This window comes from Grampus griseus (assembly GCF_964374135.1).
Source record: "Grampus griseus genome assembly, chromosome: 14".
Lineage (NCBI taxonomy): Eukaryota > Metazoa > Chordata > Mammalia > Artiodactyla > Delphinidae > Grampus > Grampus griseus.
In genome coordinates, this window is record NC_139008.1 from 62506475 (window position 1) to 62526873 (window position 20399).

The 20399-nt window shown below is 46.8% G+C and overlaps 1 protein-coding gene across 1 annotated transcript in view; it reads left to right on the forward strand.

Moving 5' to 3' along the window:
- Positions 1-13306: 13306 nt before the first annotated feature.
- HCK (HCK proto-oncogene, Src family tyrosine kinase) overlaps positions 13307-20399 on the forward strand; it is a 38819-nt gene continuing 31726 nt past the window's right edge. Inside the window, exon 1 of the mRNA XM_082669972.1 lies at positions 13307-13435. The gene's annotated coding sequence lies outside the window, so the exon portion shown is untranslated. The remainder of the gene's footprint in view (positions 13436-20399) is intronic.

A 20399-nucleotide genomic window follows, 5' to 3' on the forward strand; every position in this document is an offset into this window, starting at 1 on the left:
CCCTTAGCCCTTAGGTAGCCCTGCAGTGATGCACAGAAAATGATGTGACCTGTAGAAACTTCTCATCTCTGTCTAAAAGCAACTTTTTTCAAAAAATTATTTTTGAAGCTTATCATGCAGACAGTGCCTTGATGTGTAAAGAGAACATTCAAATAAATAATAAGGACCCACAGCCCAATAGAAAAATAGGCAAATTATTTATTCAGTTCACAGAAAAGAAAATACAATTGGTTCTGAAACATGTGACAAGATGTTCAACCTCACTCTAATAAGAGAAATTAAAACTACATTGAGAAACCATTTTTCAGTTACTAGATTGGCAAAGTTTGGAAAGTTTGATTACTTACTGTGTGTGTAAGGTGAAGAAACAGGCACTCACATGTTTTTTTTGTTTGTTTTGCGGTACGCGGGCCTCTCACCGCTGTGGCCTCTCCCATTGCGGAGCACAGGCTCCGGACTCGCAGGCTCAGCGGCCATGGCTCACGGGCCCAGCCGCTCCACGGCATGTGGGATCCTCCCGGACCGGGGCACGAACCCGTGTCCTCCGCATCGGCAGGCGGACTCTCAACTACCGCGCCACCAGGGAAGCCCAGCCCTCACATGTTTTAAGTGGGAGGGCAAGTTGGCATAAAGCCTACTTAGCGGGGGACTTCCCTGGTGGTGCAGTGGTTAAGACTCCACGCTCCCAATGCAGGAGGCCCAGCTTCGACCCCTGGTCAGGGAACTAGATCCTACATGCATGCTGCAACTAAGAGTTCACATGTTGCAACTAAGGAGCTGGCGAGCCGCAACTAAGACCTGGGGCAACCAAATTTTTTTTAAAAAACCTATTTAGCAATATCTACCATATTTTAAATGCACACACCCTTTGATGCAACAATTTCACTGCCAGGAATTTCTCCTGCATTCATAGGCGCAAAATGGAAACGATGGCCATGCAAGGAAAATCGTTGCAGCTTTGCTTCTAAGAACAAGAGGTTAGAAATAAACCAAATGTTGGGACTTCCCCAGTGGTTCAATGGTTAAGACTCTGCGCTCCCAATGCAGGGGACACAGTTTCCATCCCTGGTCGGGGAACTGAGATCCCTGCATCCTGCATGCTGTGTGTCACGGCCAGAAAGAAAGAAGGAAAGAAAGGGAGAAACCAGACATTCGGTGATAAAGAGGACTGGTTAAATAAACCGGGACTCAGGCAGACAATAGAATACCATGCAGCCGTAAGTAAGAATGCAGTAGCTCTCTGTGTACTGATATGGAATTGTTTCCAAGATAGAGTAAGTGGAAAAAAGAAAAACGAGGTGCAGAATAATGAACTATGGATGGTGCTGTCTTTTTGTTTAAAGAGGGCAGGAAATGTCTTTGTGTCTATGCATGGAACACATAGTTCTGGAAGCATATACAAAACAGGTTATAGTTGTTGCCTCTGAGCTAGAGGAATGTACAGATGTAAAATATGGAGGAAAGGAAACTCTCTTTTCATGATGTTATCTCAAATGTTGTGTCATGAACATGAATTACAGAAAAGCAATTTTAAAAACCACTATTGTGAGATTTATCATACTCTACAACACTGTCATCTGTTTCCATGTCTGTCTGACCTCCCCATCTCCACCCCCAGCACACACACACACAAAGAGATCTTGATCTTGTGATTGGAAGGGGGAGAACTGGTTGTGACTCATCCTTACATTCCCTCCAGGAGCCCAACACAGTATCCAGCACAAAGCAAGTGCTCAGAAAATCTGAATCCATATTCATAATGGCTTTCTTCCCCAAGAAGTCCTCAAGCAGTCTCACCTCCTGGCATTCTTGCTCTTGTGTGGACCACTCCCACACTGACTAGAGATGACCTGTGTACCCAGTGTGATGTGTCACCTTGCTCTCCCAGATCGCTCGCTCTGGGGGAAGCCAGCCACATAAGCACACTCAGGCAGGCTTATGGAGAGGTTCGTGTAATGAGGACCTGGGCCTCCTGCCAACTGTCATATGAGTGAGTCATCCTGGAAATGGATCCTCAGCTCCAGTCTATCCTTCAGAGGACTGCAGATCAGGCTGACCAGGCCCGCTTCATGAGAGACCCCAAGCCGGAGCCACTAAGCTAAGCTGCTCCCAGATTCCTGACCCACAGAAACTGGGTGAGATAATAACTGCTTATAATGCTTTAAACTGCTAAATTTAGAGATAATTTGTTACACAGCAATGAATAACTAATACAATCAATAAGTCTTTATTAAGCATTTACTGTGTATCAATTCTGTGGGAAATGCAAGAGAAAAAGACATCATCCTGCCCTCAGGGGAGCAGGCCATGTACACATTCATCCTTCAACAAACATTTATTGAGCACTTACTATATACCTGGCCCTGTGTGGAATGCTGACTCATAGAATGTTGGCAATTAAAATATACTGTAGGACAAAGGGAAACTTTCAGGATTGATGGCAATCTATTTTAACAGGGTTGAAGTTACATGGATGTATATCCATTTGCAAAAATTCAGCAAATGAACACTTAACCTTATTCACTTTGTTGTATGTAAATTTTACATTAAATTTTGTAAGCAAACATTGAACTAATATGTATGCCGAAGTAATTTACTTTGAAATACATTTCAAAGATGAATTGATGTACAGCTAGATGGACAGACGTGATGAAGCAATAGAATGTTAATGGTAGAATGAAGGTGGTGAGTATAGGGGTTTTGTTGTAAAAGTCTTTCAATTTTGCTGTATGTTTGGGAAGTTTCATAATAAAACGTTTGGGGAAAAAGACCCTCCATAACCCTATATTCCAATCTTCTCATTTATTATTATCATTTTAATTACACAGATAAAAACAAATACACTCTAGTTTAAAAAAAATAGAAGAAAGTTCACCTCTTTCTTCCTGATCCCAATGTTCCTTTCTTCTTTCAATGACAATCTCTGTTCTTGTCGGCTGTGTAGTTTCCAGACCTTTCTCTACACATCTACATACGTATATAGGTAAATACAAAACCATGGTTGGTTTGTTGGGGTTTTTGTTTGTTTTTTAATGAATGTACTCTATACTATTCTGAAAGCTATCTTGGGACTCTCTCCATATTCATTCATACACATCGCCTCAGTTTTAAATTGCTGGATAGGACATGCCCTCTCATTCAAGATGTGAGTCTCAGAGAGGAGGTCCTGTACAGAAAGAGACAGTGTGTTAGGACTGCTGGGATGCGAACTCGCTCTCCCAGCTCCAGGCCTGGGCCCACCCTGCAAGACCTCGGCCACCGAGGAAAGGGGGCGGGACTAGGCCAGGCCTTTTTATTCTGCTGAAAGCATGTGGGCGGAGAGGTCCTTCTGTGCCCCGCCCCTCCCCCCGCCCTTCCGAAAGACCCGCCGGGGCTCAAAAGCACCGGGACCCAGGAGGAAGTCCACGTAGCGCTTCCTCTTTTCTTGGCCTCCGGAGACACTGGGGGAAGGGAGGGGGGTTGTGAAACCGAACAGTCCCGTACCCCCCCGCCCCAGGGGGACCCATCAGCTGGAGGTGGCCACGCAGCTGGGGGCAGAAAAACAACTTCATTGACACCCCCCACCATCCCCATCCCGGTTCAGCCCTGCCACACCCCTGAGCAAGAGGTCGGCTGCCTCTAGGATGGTACCCGGGGTAGGTAAGCTTCCAAGACACGCATAGCCCAGTCTCCCTGGTCACCCTCATGAGAAAGCCCCAGCTCCTTATCCGCTGCTGCTGCTGTCATCTCCAGCCTCATGGTCTGCCTTCTCTTGCCTCGGGCTTCAGGCACCAACAAAACAGAAGTTTGTGGTTCCTCAAACAGGCCAGGCTTTCCTCCCTCAAGTCTTTGTCAGGCTGTACCTTCTGTCTGGAAAATCCTTTGCCATGACCTTCCACTATCATCCTTTAAGCCTCAATGGATCACCTCCTTCAAGAAGTCCTCCTTGATGCACTCCAGGCTGGGCCAATGTCCCTCCTACTTGGTTCTACAATATCATGTGCCTCTCTACCACAGAATTTTCCACTTCTGTATCTAAGTTATTGGTCTAAGTTTTTGTCTACCTAATTGAATTGGACGTTGCTTGAGGACCAAGACTATCTTGTCCATTTTTGTCCTCCCAGCTCGTGGCAGCATTCTGAGAGGTTAAAGTTCCTGGGCCCCAGCCTCACTCACATTCAGTGGTGAATTAACATGGAGAGAGCCCCAAGACATGCTTGTACAATAGTACAGAGAGTACATTCATTTTTTTAAAAATAACATGGTTTTGTATTTACCTATATATGTATGTAAACGTGCAGAGAAAAGTCTGGAAACTACACATAGTAAACCCTTAATAAATATTAATAGAATTAATCAAATGAAGGGTTTTGATCCCGGCACTGTTATTCACTAAACCTTCCTTCATTTGGTTCCTTCCTTCAGTTTCTTTCATTCATTCAGTTTCCTTCATTCATTCAGTTTCTCCATCTGTAAAAACGTACACATGAATAGTACCTGCGTGAACCTGCAAAAAAAAAAAAAGTAGAAGAGATAGACAACAAACAGTTTAACATATAAATATGTATTAAAGTGCCTGGTGGTGACAAGTTCTCCGGAGAAAAATAAGCCAGGGCAGGGGTGGAGGTGGGCATGGGGGGCTAGAGATGATGGAGGCTGGAGGAGTTTTGTGTGTTTTTTTTGTATGTTTGTTTGTTTTTGCGGTACGCGGGCCTCTCACTATTGTGGCCTCTCTCATTGAGGAGCGCAGGCTCCGGATGCGCAGGCTCAGCGGCCATGGCTCACGGGCCCAGCCGCTCCGCGGCATGTGAGATCTTCCCGCACCGGGGCACGAACCCGTGTCCCCTGCATCGGCAGGCGGACTCTCAACCACTGCGCCACCAGGGAAGCCCCTGGAGGAGTTTTTTAAGAAGAGTGGTCAAGGACCTGCTGGGGGCTGTTGTGAGGTTCTCAAGGGCTAGTCTTCTCAGGTTTTTGTTTGCCTCTCTTGGAAAATAAGGACAGCAATGACCTCCTGCCTGAGAGGGTGTACACTGGCTACTTTGCAAGTAAAAGGGGAAATATCTGGGCTTTGAAATAATCATTTGTGGCTCTCTTCCCCATCCCCCATCCTGTTTTGAATGTAGAACAATCAGCAGTTCCCAAAGAATTTGAAATAAAATGCAAATGCTCCTGGAAATAGGAAAATATACTTTTGAAGGAGCTAACCTCTGACCCCCTGTAAAGTGAAGACTGCATTGTTCCCTAGCTCCTGCCCTCCCTCCAGGACTGAGCCCTGCATCATGTCCTCCCATCAGCATCTCTCTCTCTCTACTCCTTAATCTCCGGGGCACACTTATTAGGTTTGTCTAGTCGTTACAAGCACAGCCTTTGGAGGCACACTGGAGGCTCACAGACCTGGATTCGAATTTGTTGCTGGCTGTGTGACCTTGGGCAACTGTCTTTACCTCTCTGAGCCATCCACTTATAATCATCCCCATTTCAAAGAGATTAAATGAGATGATATAAGTGAGGGCACAGTAATGAGCTTGATATGCAATGATTCAATGACCTGGTGAGGTAAGCACTCTTATCATTCCACTTTGCAGATGAGGAAGCAGGGACAGAGAGGAGTTGAGTAACTTGACCAAACTCAGAGCTAGTGAGAGGCAGTCAGTCCAGTCTCAATGCCTTTGCTTCCATCATTCTTACACCACTGGCCCCAGTGTGAAGTGCACACCCAGAACCTTTTTGGACTCTTCATCCTCTAAAAATCCTACCCAGCCCCAATTCTATCTTGTCCATGAAGTCTCTGATTTTTTAAATGACTTTATTTTTGAATAGTTAATATATTCAGGTCGTTCAAAATTCAAGAGTACAAAGGGTATACTAGGACCAATAAGTCTCTCTCCCTCCTCTGTCACCCAGCTACACAGTTCCCTTCCCTGGAAGAAACCACTGGGGCTGTTTCCTCTGTGCGCCCTTCCTGACCCCGCCGAGGCATGTGCTGGTAAATTCCCGTATCCTTGTTCTCCTGTTCTACACAAATAGTAAAATACAATAGAAACTGTTGTGCACCTTGCTCCCCCCTCCCCTTACCCACATGTTCCCTATTAGTACATAACGACTTTCTTCATTAAAAAAATTTTTTTATTGAATTATAATTCACTTATTCATCCATTTAAATGTACACTCTAGTAATTTTTAGTATGTTCACAGAATTGTGCAGCCATTAGTACAATCAATTTTAGGGCATTTTCATTACCCACCCCCCACAAAAACCCCAAACCCACTGGCAGTCACCCCTTATTTCTCCCCAACCCCCAGCCCTAGACAACCACTAATCTACTTTCTGTTTCTGTAGATTTGCCTATTCTGGACATTTCATGTAAATGGAATTACACAATATGTGAACTTTTGTGACCGGCTTCTTTCATTTAACAAATTTTCAAAGTTCACCCATGTTGTAGCATGTATCAGTACTTCATACTGTTTTATTGCCAAATAATATTCCATTGAATGGATATAGCACGTTTTATTTATCCATTGATGGACATCAGAGTTGTTCCACTTGTTGGCTATTATGAATAATGTTGCTATGAAAATTTCACATACAAATGTTTGTGTAGACATATTTTCAATTCTCTTGGGCAGACACGTAGGAGTGGGATTGCTGGGTCATATGGTAACTCCATGTTTAACGTTTTGAGGAACTGCCACACCGTTTTCCAAAGGGGCTGCACCATTTTATGTTCCCACCACAATATATGAAGGTTCTAATTTCTTCATAGTCTCATCAACAGTTGCTATTATCCATCTTTTTTGTTATTAGCCATTCTAATGGATGTGAAGTGGCATCTCACTGGGCTTAATTTGTATTTCCCTGATGACTAATGATAGTAAGCATCTTTTTATGTGCTTATTAGCTATTTGTATTGCTTCTTCGGAGAAATATCTATTCAGATCTTTTGCCCACTTTTCAATTATGTTGTCTTTTTATTATTGAGTTGTAAGTGTTATTTAAACATTTAGGATACCAGTACCTTATCAGATGTATGATTTGCAAATATTTTCTCCCACTCTGTGGGTTGTCTTTTCTTTTTCTTTTTTTTTTCAGGCCACGCCATGCGGCATGCGGATTCTTAGTTCCCTGACCAGGGATCTAACGCAGGCCCCCTGCACTGGAAGTGCGGAGTCTTAACCACTGGACCACCAGGGAAGTCCCTCATTTTGAGACATCTGGGGTTTTGATAGGGATTTGGTTGGTCACTTCGGGGAGTATCATCACCTTAACAATATTAAGTCTTCCAGTCCACAGAGGGATGTCTTTTCCATGAGATGTCTTTTCCATCCCTGAGATGACTTTACTTAGGTCTTCTTAAGCTTCTTTCAAGAATGTTTCTTAGGGGACTTCCCTGGTGGTCCAGTGATTAAGACTCCATGCTCCCAATGCAGGGGACCTAGGTTCGATCCCTGGTCAGGGAACTAAGTCCCTCATGCCACAACTGAAAAAATATCCCGCATGCGCAATGAAGATCCCACGTGCTGTAGCTAAGACCGGGCATAGCCAAATAAATAAATAAATATTTTTAAAAATGTTTCTTAGTTTTCCAAGTATCTTGCATTTCTTTTGTTAAATTGATTCCCAGAATTTTATTCTTTTCATTGACATTGTAAGTGAAATTGTTTTCTTAGCTTTATTTTCAGATTGTTCTTTGCTAGTGCATAGAAATATGATTAGTTTTTAAACATCATTATTCTTTTGACAACTGCTTGGTACTCCATTACTGTATTATAATTTTTTTCCAGTCCCCAAATGATGGGCATCTAGGTTATTTCCAGTTCTTCCCTAGTAAAAGTGGTGCTGCAATGACTCTCCTTGTGAATACCCGTAAAGTTTCAAGCATTCTGTTCCTTTCTTTGAGCTCCTACAATTGTCATTTGCCACCACCCCGGCGCATGCCACCATCATCTTGCCTTTGGGGAACTGCCTCAGCCTGCTCACTGGGTTCCCTGCTTCCCCTGGCCCATCTAATGCATTCTCCACCCAGCAGCCAAAGAGATCCCATTAAAACACAAGCCATTTGTGGCCTACTTCTCTGCTCAGAACCCTCCAATGGCTCCCATCTTGTGTCAATTAAAGTTTAATATCAGTACCAGGAGGTTCATGGCCTCACAGTCTGACAGCACAACTTCTCCAACATCATCTCCATCATTCTCTCCTGTGCCCACTCTGTTCCAGGTACGCTGGCCTCCTTGTGTTCCTTCAACACATCAAGTGCAGTTGCACCTCAGGACCTTAGCCATTACTATTCCTTCTGCTTGGAACACACTTCCCCCAAACCATCCCATGACTCACTCCCCCAATTCAGCAGGTCTCTGCTCACATGCTCCCTCTTCCGAGAGGCCTTCCCCGCCTCTCTGTCTCAAGTCACACCATCACCCCTCCCCCACCGCTGCTACCTCTCCCCTTGCTTTGCTTTATTTTCCTTTTAATCCTTATCACCCTCAGACATAAGATGTTAGTTGACTCTCACAATGACTCACCTATTATTATTCCCACTTGAGAGATAAGGAAACTGAGGCTCAGAGAAGTGACTTGATATGAGCAAGATCACTCAGTTGATAAATGGCAGTGCCAGGGTTTGAACTCTAGTCTGACTCCAAAGATGCAGTATTTAGCACCACTGCTTGTGGCCAGCTATACTCCCCATGACAATGAATGAACGAATGCATGAGTAGACAAAATGTTTGCCACCCCAAATACTAGTAAGCCAGTGCTTTAGCATAAAATTTGTAATTGTATCAATGTTCTTTGATGCTAATATGAGTTAGATGGAAAATATTTTTTTAATTACAAAGAATGACAGTACAAAATTGACAAGGATGTGACAAAACTGGAAACCATACATCACTGGTAGGAATGCAAAATGGTATAATTACTTTGAAAACCAACTTAGCATTGTATTATAAAGTTAAACATACACTTACTATATGACCCAGCAATTCCAGTCCAAAGTATTTAACCAATAGAAATGAAAACATGTCCACACAAAGACTTGTACATGAATGTTCATAACAGCTTTATTCTTGTAACAAAAGGAACCCAAATGTCCACCAACAAGTAAATGGATAAACAAATAGCGATACATCGGTACTATGGAATACTTCTCAGCAGTGAAAAGGAACAAAATACTAGAATATGAAACAACATGGAAACTCCTAAAAGCAATACGTGAATAAAAAGACAGATGAAAAAGAAGCATACTGTATGATTGCATTTATGTAAAATCCCAGAAAAGACAAAGCTAATCTATAATGACAAAAATCCAATCAGTTGTTACCTTAGGAAATGAGTGGGAGAAGTTGAGTGCAACAGGGTATAAGGGAACTTTTGGGAGGGATAGAAATGTTCTAGATCTTGATTAGTGTGGTGGTTACACAGATGTATACAGTTGTCCAAACTCATCAAGCTGAGTATTTTATGTGTTGTTTTTTTGTGTGTGTGTGGTACGCGGGCCTCTCACTGTTGTGGCCTCTTTCGTTGCGGAGCACAGGCTCCGGACACGCAGACTCAGCGGCCATGGCTCACGGGCCCAGCCGCTCCGCGGCATGTGGGATCTTCCCGGACCGGGGCACGAACCCGTGTCCCCAGCATCGGCAGGCGGACTGTCAACCACTGTGCCACCAGGGAAGCCCGAGCTGAGTATTTTAAATGGTGCATTTTATTTATAAGATTATGCCGCAGTAAAGTTGATAGGGGCTTTGGGAACACATACAAGAATTTTTATTGCAGCATCACTTGAATACCAAAAGAATTGGGGAAATTGGCTGTTAGCAGGAGAATGTTTCAGCTATCAGTGGTCCTTTGCCATCAGAATGGCAGACTTTTGGAAGAAGATGTAGCTGATGCTGACAATGACCCTCTAATGTCCCGGGAACCTGCATCTCTCTTCCTAGAGGCTCTCTCTGGTGACTGGAGCATGCATGGGGCAGACCAGAAATGCTGAAGGATTAATATCCGCCGGGGAGCAGCCCTCATCCAATGCCTGGCAGGCGTTGGTGTATAAATACCCCAGCTCCCTCAAGCCTCAGGTGGGATAACTCTGAAGTGGGTTCGCTTCCCAGCAGGATTGAGCTCCAGGAGCCCACAATTGAAGCTTGCTTGTTAATGCTCTTATTCTTTTTTTTTGGCGGTACGCGGGCCTCTCACTGTTGTGGCCTCTCCCGTTGCGGAGCACAGGCTCCGGACGCGCAGGCTCAGCGGCCATGGCTCACGGGCCCAGCCTCTCCGCGGCATGTGGGATCCTCCCGGATCGGGGCACGAACCCATGTCCCCCTGCATTGGCAGGCGGACTCTCAACAACTGCGCCACCAGGGAAGCCCGATAATGCTCTCTTCATTGGCTTTCTTCCCTTGCCTGTCTCATTCACCCACTCCTTTACCAGTGTTTTCTGCATCTTCCAAATAACTTTCACTTGAATCCATGTCTAGGGTCTGCTTCTGGGGAACTCAAATTAAGACCAGCAGAGGATACCAAGGGACAAGATACGGGGAAATGGCAGGAGAGGAATCCAGGCAGCAGCCACTGTGCAAGAATCTGTCATTCTTGGCAAAGCAAGTCTTTATAAAATTCTCACGTGGGTTCATAAGGGGACACATATCAGGATGTCCACAGTGGCATGAAGTTGTGTGCAATTTGGGTGTCCATGACTAGGGGAATGGATAAATAGACTATGGAGGATGTAGACAATGACCTTCAGCAACATGGCTAGATATTAATAGTATCTAGTGATGGAGTGGAAAAAAAGGGACAAAACTGAATAAGTACCATCCAAGTAACTTAAACACACAATTAAAACATTATCTAGGGGCTTCCCTGGTGGCACAGTGGTTAAGAATCCACCTGCCAATGCAGGGGACAATGGTTTGATCCCTGGTCTGGGAAGATCCCACATGCCACGGAGCAACTAAGCCCGGGCGCCACAATTACTGAGCCTGCACTCTCCAGCTGGTGAGCCACAACTACTGAAACCCGTGCACCTAGAGCCCGGGCACCGCAACAAGAGAAGCCGCTGAAATGAGAAGCCCGCGCACCCAGTGAAAAGTAGCCCCTGCTCGCTGCAACTAGAGACAGCCCATACGCAGCAAAGAAGACCCAACGCAGCCAAAAATAAAATTAAAAAAATATATATATATATATAAACCCATTATCCACTTTTTTTTTTTTGGCTGCGTTGGGTCTTCATTGCTGCGTGCCGGCATTCTCTAGTTGCAGTGAGAAGGGGCCACACTTGTTTGCGGTGCGCGGGCTTCTCACTGTGGCGCACGGGCTTCAGTAGTTGTGGTGCCGGGGCTTATCTGCGGCATGTTGGACCTTCCCGGACCAGGGATTGAACCTGTGTCCCCTGCACTGGCAGGCGGATTCTTAATCACTGCACCACCAGGGAAGTCCCCCGTTTTCTACTTTTTAAAAGTGCATACATGTATTTAAGTACATAAACAAAACACATAAAAGCAGAGTCATTATCTTTCTCATCCATGGTCTGTCCCCCTCCCCCCCAGGACGTTTGGTCATGTCTGGAAACACTTGGGCTGTCACAACTGGGGAAGGGGGTTGTTACTGGCATCTAGTGGATTAAATCCAGAAATGCTGTTCAACATTCTACTATGCACAAAACAGACCCCACAACAAAGAACTTCAGGACCTAGATGTCAATAGTGCTGAGGCCAAGAAGCCAGCCCTGTGTAGCCCAGCGCCCAGCACAATCTTGCTGAATGAATGAATGGAGAGGTGATGGTGGCCTGAACTGGCTGGTAGCAGTGGGACTACAGAGACACAGTAGGATTCCCGTACATTTTGGAGGTGTGTCCAGCAGAATTTAAGGCGACAGTCCCTCTCTTTCCAGGAGGAGATGTGCTCTGCCCTTGCCTGGCCCTGGGCACATCTCGCTCATCTGCGGCCTCCAGCTGTGCCCTCCAGCCCCACTTGCCGCCCCCTCAACTTTCGAACTCCTCTGAGCTGCCAGGAAGCCTGCAAGGAGTAAGGCAGTCTGGTTCCTGCAGGCAAAGAACTTTGCTTGGCGTTTGACTCGCCAGGGGCCTGCGGAGCGGAAATCGCAGACCACAGAAGGGCCGGGAAGGCTTGGGACGCGGTGTGGGGAGGGGCCCGGGCTAGGAGGTGGCGATTGGAAGGGTGGGGAATGCTTGCGGGAGGAGGAGTGGATTTAGAATCCTGTGAGAATGATGAGGGTGGGATTAGGATCCTCCTGAAAAGGTTTAGAATCCTTTGATAGGTGCCATCAGAAACCCTGGAAGGCAGGGATGGAATATTTGGATGCGTCGGATTAGAACCCGGGGGGGCGGATTAAAATCTTATGGGAACAGGGTGGGATCGCTCAGGAGAGAGATTAGAATCCCTAGGAGTAGGGTAATAAATCCTGAGGGCTGGGTTAGAATCTTTTCAAGAAAAGGGTTAGGGGCTTCCCTCGTGGCGCGGTGGTTGAGAGTCCGCCTGCCGATACAGGGGACACAGGTTCGTGTCCCGGTCCGGGAAGATCCCACATGCCGCGGAGCGGCTGGGCCCGTAAGCCATGGCCGCTGAGCCTGCGCGTCCGGAGCCTGTGCTCCGCAGCGGGAGAGGCCACAGCAGTGAGAGGCCCGCGTACCGGGAGAAAAGAAAAAAAGAAAAAAGGAAAGGGTTAGTATCCTTCCGTTGGCAGGATTAAAATCCTGCGGGCAGAATTAGAAACCTCCGGTAGGCGAGGTTAAAATTCCTTCAGATGTGAGATTCAAGATCCTTTGGGGCAGAATTAAGATCTCAGGAGGAGGAGATGAGGTGTTGGGGTTCTCGGAAGGGTGGGGTTTAGAATCCTTTAGGGTAGGATTAGGGCGATGGGAGGCAACGTTAGAATACATTGGGGGAGGTGTTAGGTTATTTGGGGGTTAGGACCTTTGAAGGACCGGTTAAAATTCTTGGGGGCGGGGTTATTATCCCTCAGGGACAAGGTTAGGATTCTTGGGGGCAGGGTTAGAAACCTTGGATGGGCGGTGTTTAAAAAAATCCTTAGGCGGCGGGATTAGGATTTTAGGAGGTGGGGACAGAGATTAGAGTCCCTGGGGTGGGGTTAGAATCTTCGGGGGCGGGTTTAAGACACTTGGGGGCGGGGTTAGCATCACCCCGGGCGCGGCTAAGGAGCCCAGATGGCCTGTGGGCGACACCGCGTCCCTGGTTCCACCCCGGGCGCACCGCCGGGAACTAGAAGCAAGTGGGAGGGACGCGGACAGTCCAGCACGAGAGGGGCCCCATAAGACGCGCTGCCCCGAAGCCCCTCTGAGCGCAGCCCCAGCCTCTTCTCGAAAGTCAGTCCATTTTCCCTAGGGCACGAGCGCCCGGGACGCCGGGGGCTGCCGAGCTGGGGGGGCGCTCGAGCTGCGAGGATCCGGGCTGCCCACGGGACGAGGAGCGGGCGCCCAGGTGAGTGCAGCGCACACGGGTTCGGGGACAGCGGCCCGTGACCCTCGGCCTGAGGGTCTTCGGGCTGCGGAGGGAACCCGGGGTGGTGAGCCGCGTAGGTTGGGTTGCCCGGGAAAGGGACCTTCGTGGGAGCGGCGGACAGGAGGTGGGATGCGGGGGCCGACCCGCAGGGGAGGGTGCCCAGATGAACAGCGGAATTGCCTGGCGGCGAGCCTGGGAAAGCTGTAGGGTGACTTTGTGCCTGAGCCGCCACTTCTCTGGGCACTCCAGGTTCCCCTTTTGCAAAAGGAAAAAAAAAAAAAGGCTTCACGGAGCCCGGGAGGGGAAGGCCCTTACGGTTCCTGGTGAGGGTGGGTGACCGTCACGGTCACGGCGGGTTGGCAGCCATAGTGGGGAAGGGGACAGCTGGCCGTAGGCGTGACGGTGCGAGCCCAGGCAGGGCTGCAGCTGGGTCAGCTCGCTGAGCTCCCTCCTCCTCCCAGCTAGGCCCTGATCCCCAGGGGGTCTAGGTCAAACCCCAAAACCTCCTGGACAGACAACAGGATGTGTGGCCCCTGACTTTCCTCCTTGTGAGACCTTGGACAAGTCACTCTCCCTCCCTAAATTCCAATTTCCTAATCTGCCAAAGAGGGCTACTAAGTCTTTCTTCCAAGGCTGCAGTGAGCTAGAATATGTTAGAGGTCATGCAAGTGACAGTTTAGTGTAGTGGTTAGGTAAAGGGTTTCTGGGAGCAACCTGCCTGTTGGACCTTGGGCAGCGGATTTAGCCTTTCTGTGCCTCCATTTCCACAACTGTAGAATGTGGATAATTAAAATATGGCTCCTTCATAGGGTTGTTCTGAAGATTAGATTGAGTTGCTGAAGGAACGCTCTTAGAGAACTGACAGGTCTAATTGCTTAATACGGGTTAACTGTTGTCATAGCTATTACAGTCTAGCCCGGTGATTCTCATATTTTAACAGAACAACAGAATCATCTAGAAGGCTTGTTAAAACACAAATTTCTGGGTCTTGACCCCAGAGTTCATGACTCCGTAAGTCTGGCACCGGACCCCAAGAATTTGCATCCCCAGGTGATACTGATGCTGCCTGTCCCGGGGACACACTTTGAGGACCACTTTGGCCATAACAGAGAAAGCCCTCAATAGATACTGGTTCTCTTCACTGCTTTATTTTCACTATCCTTTTTTTTTTGAGGGGGGTGAGGTTAAAATACAGAAAAGTGAAGAGAATAATATACTAAATATCCCAGGAACCCACCACCCAGAATTAACAAATGTTCACATTTTGTCCTGTTTGCTTCAGTTTTTTAAAAAATAATATTACTAAAAGTAACAGTTAAAATTGAAGCCTCCCCACCTTGTATCCCTCTCAGTTCTGTTTCTCTTCCTCCCCAGAGGCAACCTCTGTCATGAATTACAGTGCTTCCTGTCTGTGCCTTTAAAAAATGTATTACATATATGTGGGTACATAAACAATACATAAAATTGTTTTTCGTGTTTTAAGGATCTACATAAATGCTATCTAACTGTGCAATTCTTCTGCAGTTTCATTTTCCCTTGCCTTCTTATCATTAAGTTGTCAGGGTCTAGCCAGGATAAGAAACAGAGCTCTAGTTTATTCCTTCTAAGTGGAGGATCCCAGCAGGGGACCATCCTGCCTTACTTCTCATTCCCCTGGTGATGAACATACAGGTTATTCCATGGGTTCACGACAACACACAATACTGCTGGGGCCAGCCTGGATGTGTGGTCTTGGGTGCATGTACAGGTGTTTCTAGGGGGAAACACCAAGAGGCTGGATGGCTCTCCCGAGGGGCAGCTTTTGCGTATGAGGAGGACTGAGGCATGAAAGGGTCACCCAGGGAGTCTGGGGCAGAGAATAGAGAAGAAAGAATCTGGCTCTGCTGACCTTCCAGCTCTTTCTAGACCCAGGGCCACTGTCGCCTGTTCTCTGCTGCAGGAGGGCAAAAATCTTCATTTGTCTCGTTCACTATGACTGACACTTAGTAGATGCTGAAGCAGTGGAAGCATGAAACTTTTGCTGTTGTTTGTTTTTTGTTTGTTTTTTTGACCGCACTTCGCAGCTTGTGGGATCTCAGTTCTCCGACCAGGGATTGAACCCCGGCCACAGCAGTGAAAGCACTGAGTCAGGGAATTCGGGGAGTCAGGGACGGTCCACTGGACCATCAGGGAATTCCTGGAACATGAATCTTTTAAAAAAATTTTGGATAACAAACATTTTAGCTTATTTTTATAGTCTTCTTTTTTGTGCACATTTTATTTAACATAATTAGTAAAATGCTGCATATACAATTTTTATCCCACTTGTTTACTTAGTATTACATTGTAAGCATTTTTCCATGTCATTAAAACATCCTTGAATTCTGAATGGCTGAATAATATTCCACTGTTTGGAGGCACCATAATTTGTTTAACCATCCTAGCAAAGCACTTTTATGTAGTTTGTAATTTTTAAAACTATTTTTAGATGAACTTCGCATAACATTATAAAATTAACCATTTTAAAGTGAACAATGCAGTGGCATTTAGCATGTTCACAGTGTTGTGCAATCAGCACCTCTGTGTAGTTCCAAAACACCTTCGTCATCCCAGAAGGAAACGCCATACGTTAAGCAGTTACTCTGTTCCTCCTTCCTCTCAGCCCTTGGCAGCCACCAACCTGCTTTTTTGTATCGCTGGATTAATTTATTCTGGATATTTCATGTAAACGGAATCACACAAAGTCACACCTTTTGTGACCGGCTTCTTTCACTTAACGTAATGTTTTCAAGGTTCATCCAGTTAAATACTGACACATTTAATTCCTTTTATGGCTGAATAGTATTTCATTGTATGTATGCGTTACAATTTGTTTATCCATTCATCTGTAGATGGAAATTCAGGTTGTTTCCACGTTTTGACTATTGTGAATGGTGCTGCCATGAGCATGCATGTACATATATTTGAGCACCTGTTTTCAGTTCCCTTGGGTATATACTTAGGAGTTGAATTTCTGGGTCATATGGTAATTCCATGTTTAACTTTTGAGGAATCGCCAGACTGTATTCCACTACTTTATATTCCCAGCAGCAATGTACAAGAGTTCCAATTTTTCCACATTGTGGCCAACACTTGCTATTTTCCTTTTTAAAAAATTATTATTAGAGGGCTCCCCTGGTGGCGCAGTGGTTGAGAGTCCGCCTGCCGATGCAGGGGACACGGGTTCGTGCTCCGGTTCGGGAATATCCCGCATGCCGCGGAGCGGCTGGGCCCGTGAGCCATGGCCGCTGAGCCTGTGCATCCGGAGCCTGTTGCTCCGCAACGGGAGAGGCCACAACAGTGAGAGGCCCGTGTACCGCAAAAAATATATATATATATATTATTAGAGCCATCCTAATGGGCGTGGGAAGCATGAATCTTAATCTCACCCCAATCAGGATGCTCTGTGGGGCCCCTTACCCCAGAGGGTGAGGAAAAAGTTGTCTGCATTCAGAGGACTGGTCAGGGCTTGGACTTTAAGCTATTTTAGAAGTTAAGTCCCATGAGGGCACAGACATGTCTGTCTCCTAAACTACTGTATCTCTAACACCTGGCACCTGGCACATAGTAGGGCCACTCAAAAATACGGAATTGAGGGACGTTGAACAGTCCCTCCCTCCCTTGCCTAGGAGGTATTTCAGCAAGTAGGTGTATTTCAATTGACCCCACAAAGTGATTCTTTTTAAATTAGTTGCTAACATTTAAAGTCAAGAGAGCTCACATAAATCTGGATTTCTGTCTTCTCTTGAAAAACTGGAGGAGCTGACAGCCCTGGGACTAGAACCCCAAGGTTCTAGACCAATCTCCTGTACTCCTCTGCTATTGACTCATGGTAGCGTTGGTGATGCTGAATGGGGCTGCCCTGTAGACTGCCCCTGAGCTGTCCGGTTTGCGGCACCCTTGCCCGGACCACCTTCCTCATGTGGATGGCCCTGTGGGCCCCTATAGCCACTTGAGTTTTCAAGCCCAGCCCTCCAATCATGACAAGGCCTCCCTTTAAATAGAAAAGAAATGTCAGGCCCAGAGAGGGTAAGTAACTTTCCCAAAGTTACACACAAAGTTAGTAGTACAATCTCTCTTAGCCTCTGTCTTTCTAAGCAAACCCTCACAGCACATTTTTTTTTAAGTCTTTATTGAATTTGTTACAATCTTTGCTTCTGTTTTCATGTTTCCGTTTTTTCGCCACGAGGCATGTGGGATCTTAGCTCCCCAACCAGGGATCGAACCCGCACCCCCTGCATTGGAAGGCAAAGTCTTAACCACTGGACCGCCAGGGAAGTCCCCCCTCACAGCATTTTGATCCCCATCCCATTTCTCCGGTTCCCTCTACCCCAGGACTGGGAGTTTTAGTGTACTTTCAGAGGCAGGGGTAATGATACAGAAGAAACCCTTGCTTGAATGTAAAACGTGCCCCGTTCTTGGCAGTGGCTGTGGCCACACATGCTGCACCCTCTGGATGGCACTGCACAGGGGCTTGCATTCCTAATCCTGCCCTATGACACCTGCCCGAGCTCCCACCATCACCATGAAATCCTTTGGTCCAGGAGACTTAGGTGCAACCAAGAGAACAGGTTGCTCTGCCAGAGCAGTGAAGCACAGGAGACGGAGCACAGGAGACCTGAGTCTGAGCGCTGACATTGCCTCATACAAGTCGTGATGCATCAAGCAAATTCCTTCACTCTCTGAGTCTCAATTTCCTCATCTAAAAGATGGGAATAAGAATACTGCCTCATGATGCGTGCAGAACAGTATTCCTTTGATGTGAACACACACAAAAGATACTCCATATTTTCTATAGGCGTATATGTCTCAGGTTGAGTTGGCCCAGAAGCAGACCATAGAAAAGATTTCAAATGCATTTACTATTTAGTTTATTTGGGAGCAGATCCCAGAAAACCCTGGTAGGAGAGTGGGGAAGCAAAACAAGGAGAGAAGGCAGCCAATCAAGGTGTGTTATCAAGCCAGTCCCGCTGTGGGCACCTGGAGCTCATTTCCACTGGGAGCTGATGACCGCGCTTGAGAAGCAAAGGAACTGGGGTATTTATCTGCCTGCTCCTGTCAGCCACTGGTCGAGGGCTGCTCCTGAGGGATGGTGATTCTCTAGCACTTCCACTTGCCAAGCTCAAGGGCACAGCAGGCACCAAGGGCCACAGAGAAATCTCTTAGGCAAAGAGATGCAAGTGCTAGCAGTTGGACGTCCGGCGAGTGTTCAGAAATGGTGAAGCGCTGAGCTATGGGGCAGAGCGCCGACAGCATCTTCTCTGATATAGTACATGTATGCAGACGCACGTGCAGAGGCTACCTGGAGGGGGGAGGGGTGGCCGTGGAGAGCCTGTAAAGGGTACCTTACAAGCCTTACTCCAAGGGTGCCTTAGATTTCGCTGTATTGTTTTCAATTTTTCTTTTTTTAAATTTTTTGGCCACCCCACGAAGGCATGCAGGATCTCAGTTCCCCCACCAGGGATCAAACCTGGGTCCACTGCAGTGGAAGTGTGAACTCTTAACCACTGGACCACCAGGGAAGTCCTTGTTTTCATTTTTAACAAGGACGGTGTATTGTTTTACTAGGTGATGAAAGATAATTTTAAAAACAAAAACACATACCCACCAAAACAGAAAAGAATAGGCTCTGTCAACTATAAAAGAATAAGTGTAAAAGGGTCAGAGGATGTGTTTTTTTGGCTTTGAAGTTTCCATTTACTGAGGACAGATTTGGGGGCAGCTGACCTCGGAGCACGTTGGGAGGTTGAAGTGAAAAGTTGTCCCTGGGGCGAACTGACCACCATGTCCTTTCTGAAGGGGGCCACCTCCACTCAGCTTCAATCGAGGAAAGACTTTGTTCCTCTCCAAGCAGAGATAAACAAACATGGAGAGTCCTTCTCAGTTTAAACACACATTTGTAACTATTGTTTAAATGGGGAAATCTAGGGCACCCTGGCAGCTAAAGGGCACTTTGTTCAATTAGTCAAGAATTTATTGAGCACCTACTGTGTCCTAGTTTTGCACACTAGTATATAGCCAGGTACCAAACAATCATTACCCTCATGTATCTTACTTTCTATGGGAGGACAGATGATACATCCACAGGTAACAATAGGTGTGTTAGTTCAGGTCCTTTGAGAAGCAGACTCTCAGAGAGATTAAATGTGCCAGAAATTGATTAGAGGGAATGCCTGTGGGAGAAGCTAGGAGAGGCTAGGAGAGCCATCAGATAGCAGGTGCGTCTGACTCCAAATGAAGGAAGGAGGGAGGAAGGAAGAGAACAAGCAAGGAAGGGAAGGTGGAAGTGTCTTAGACTGCAGGGCAGTTCTAAGGAAGGTTGGCAAGGCTGTCAAAGAGCCCTTAGCCGAAGTCTCCTATCAGAGGTCCCCCTGGCACGGGCCTGCCTCAGTATCCCCGCCACACTCAGTCCCTGGCTGGGAGCAGCCCATGGCAACAGTGACGGTCTTCAAAGCACAGCAGCTGGGGCCATTTGTCAATTCTGCTCTCAGTAGAATTGCCACGTTAGGTGGTGGTTAAAGCCATGAAGAATAGAGCTGGGAAGGGGCCAGAAAGTGTTGGGAGTTGGGGGCGGAGTTCCTATCTTAGCCAGGGTGATGAGGGAAGACCCCTCTGAGAAAGTGAGATCTGCAAAGAGATCTACATGAAGAGAAAGAGGCTTTCTGGGTGACGAACATTCCAGAAAGCAGCATGTGCAATGGTCCTGAGGTGGACACATGGTTGGTGAGTTGAAGAGTAGCAAGAGGCTAGTGTGGCTGAAATGGAAAAATCAAGGGCGGGCTGGAGGAGACAGGACTGTGAGGTTGAGGGGATTCCAGGTCATGGAGCCTTGCCAACCATAGAGGGGAGTTGGGCTTTTACTCCAAGTGAGATGGCAGCCCCAGGAGGTTCTGAGCAGAGGAGCGACATGACTTGACTTATATTT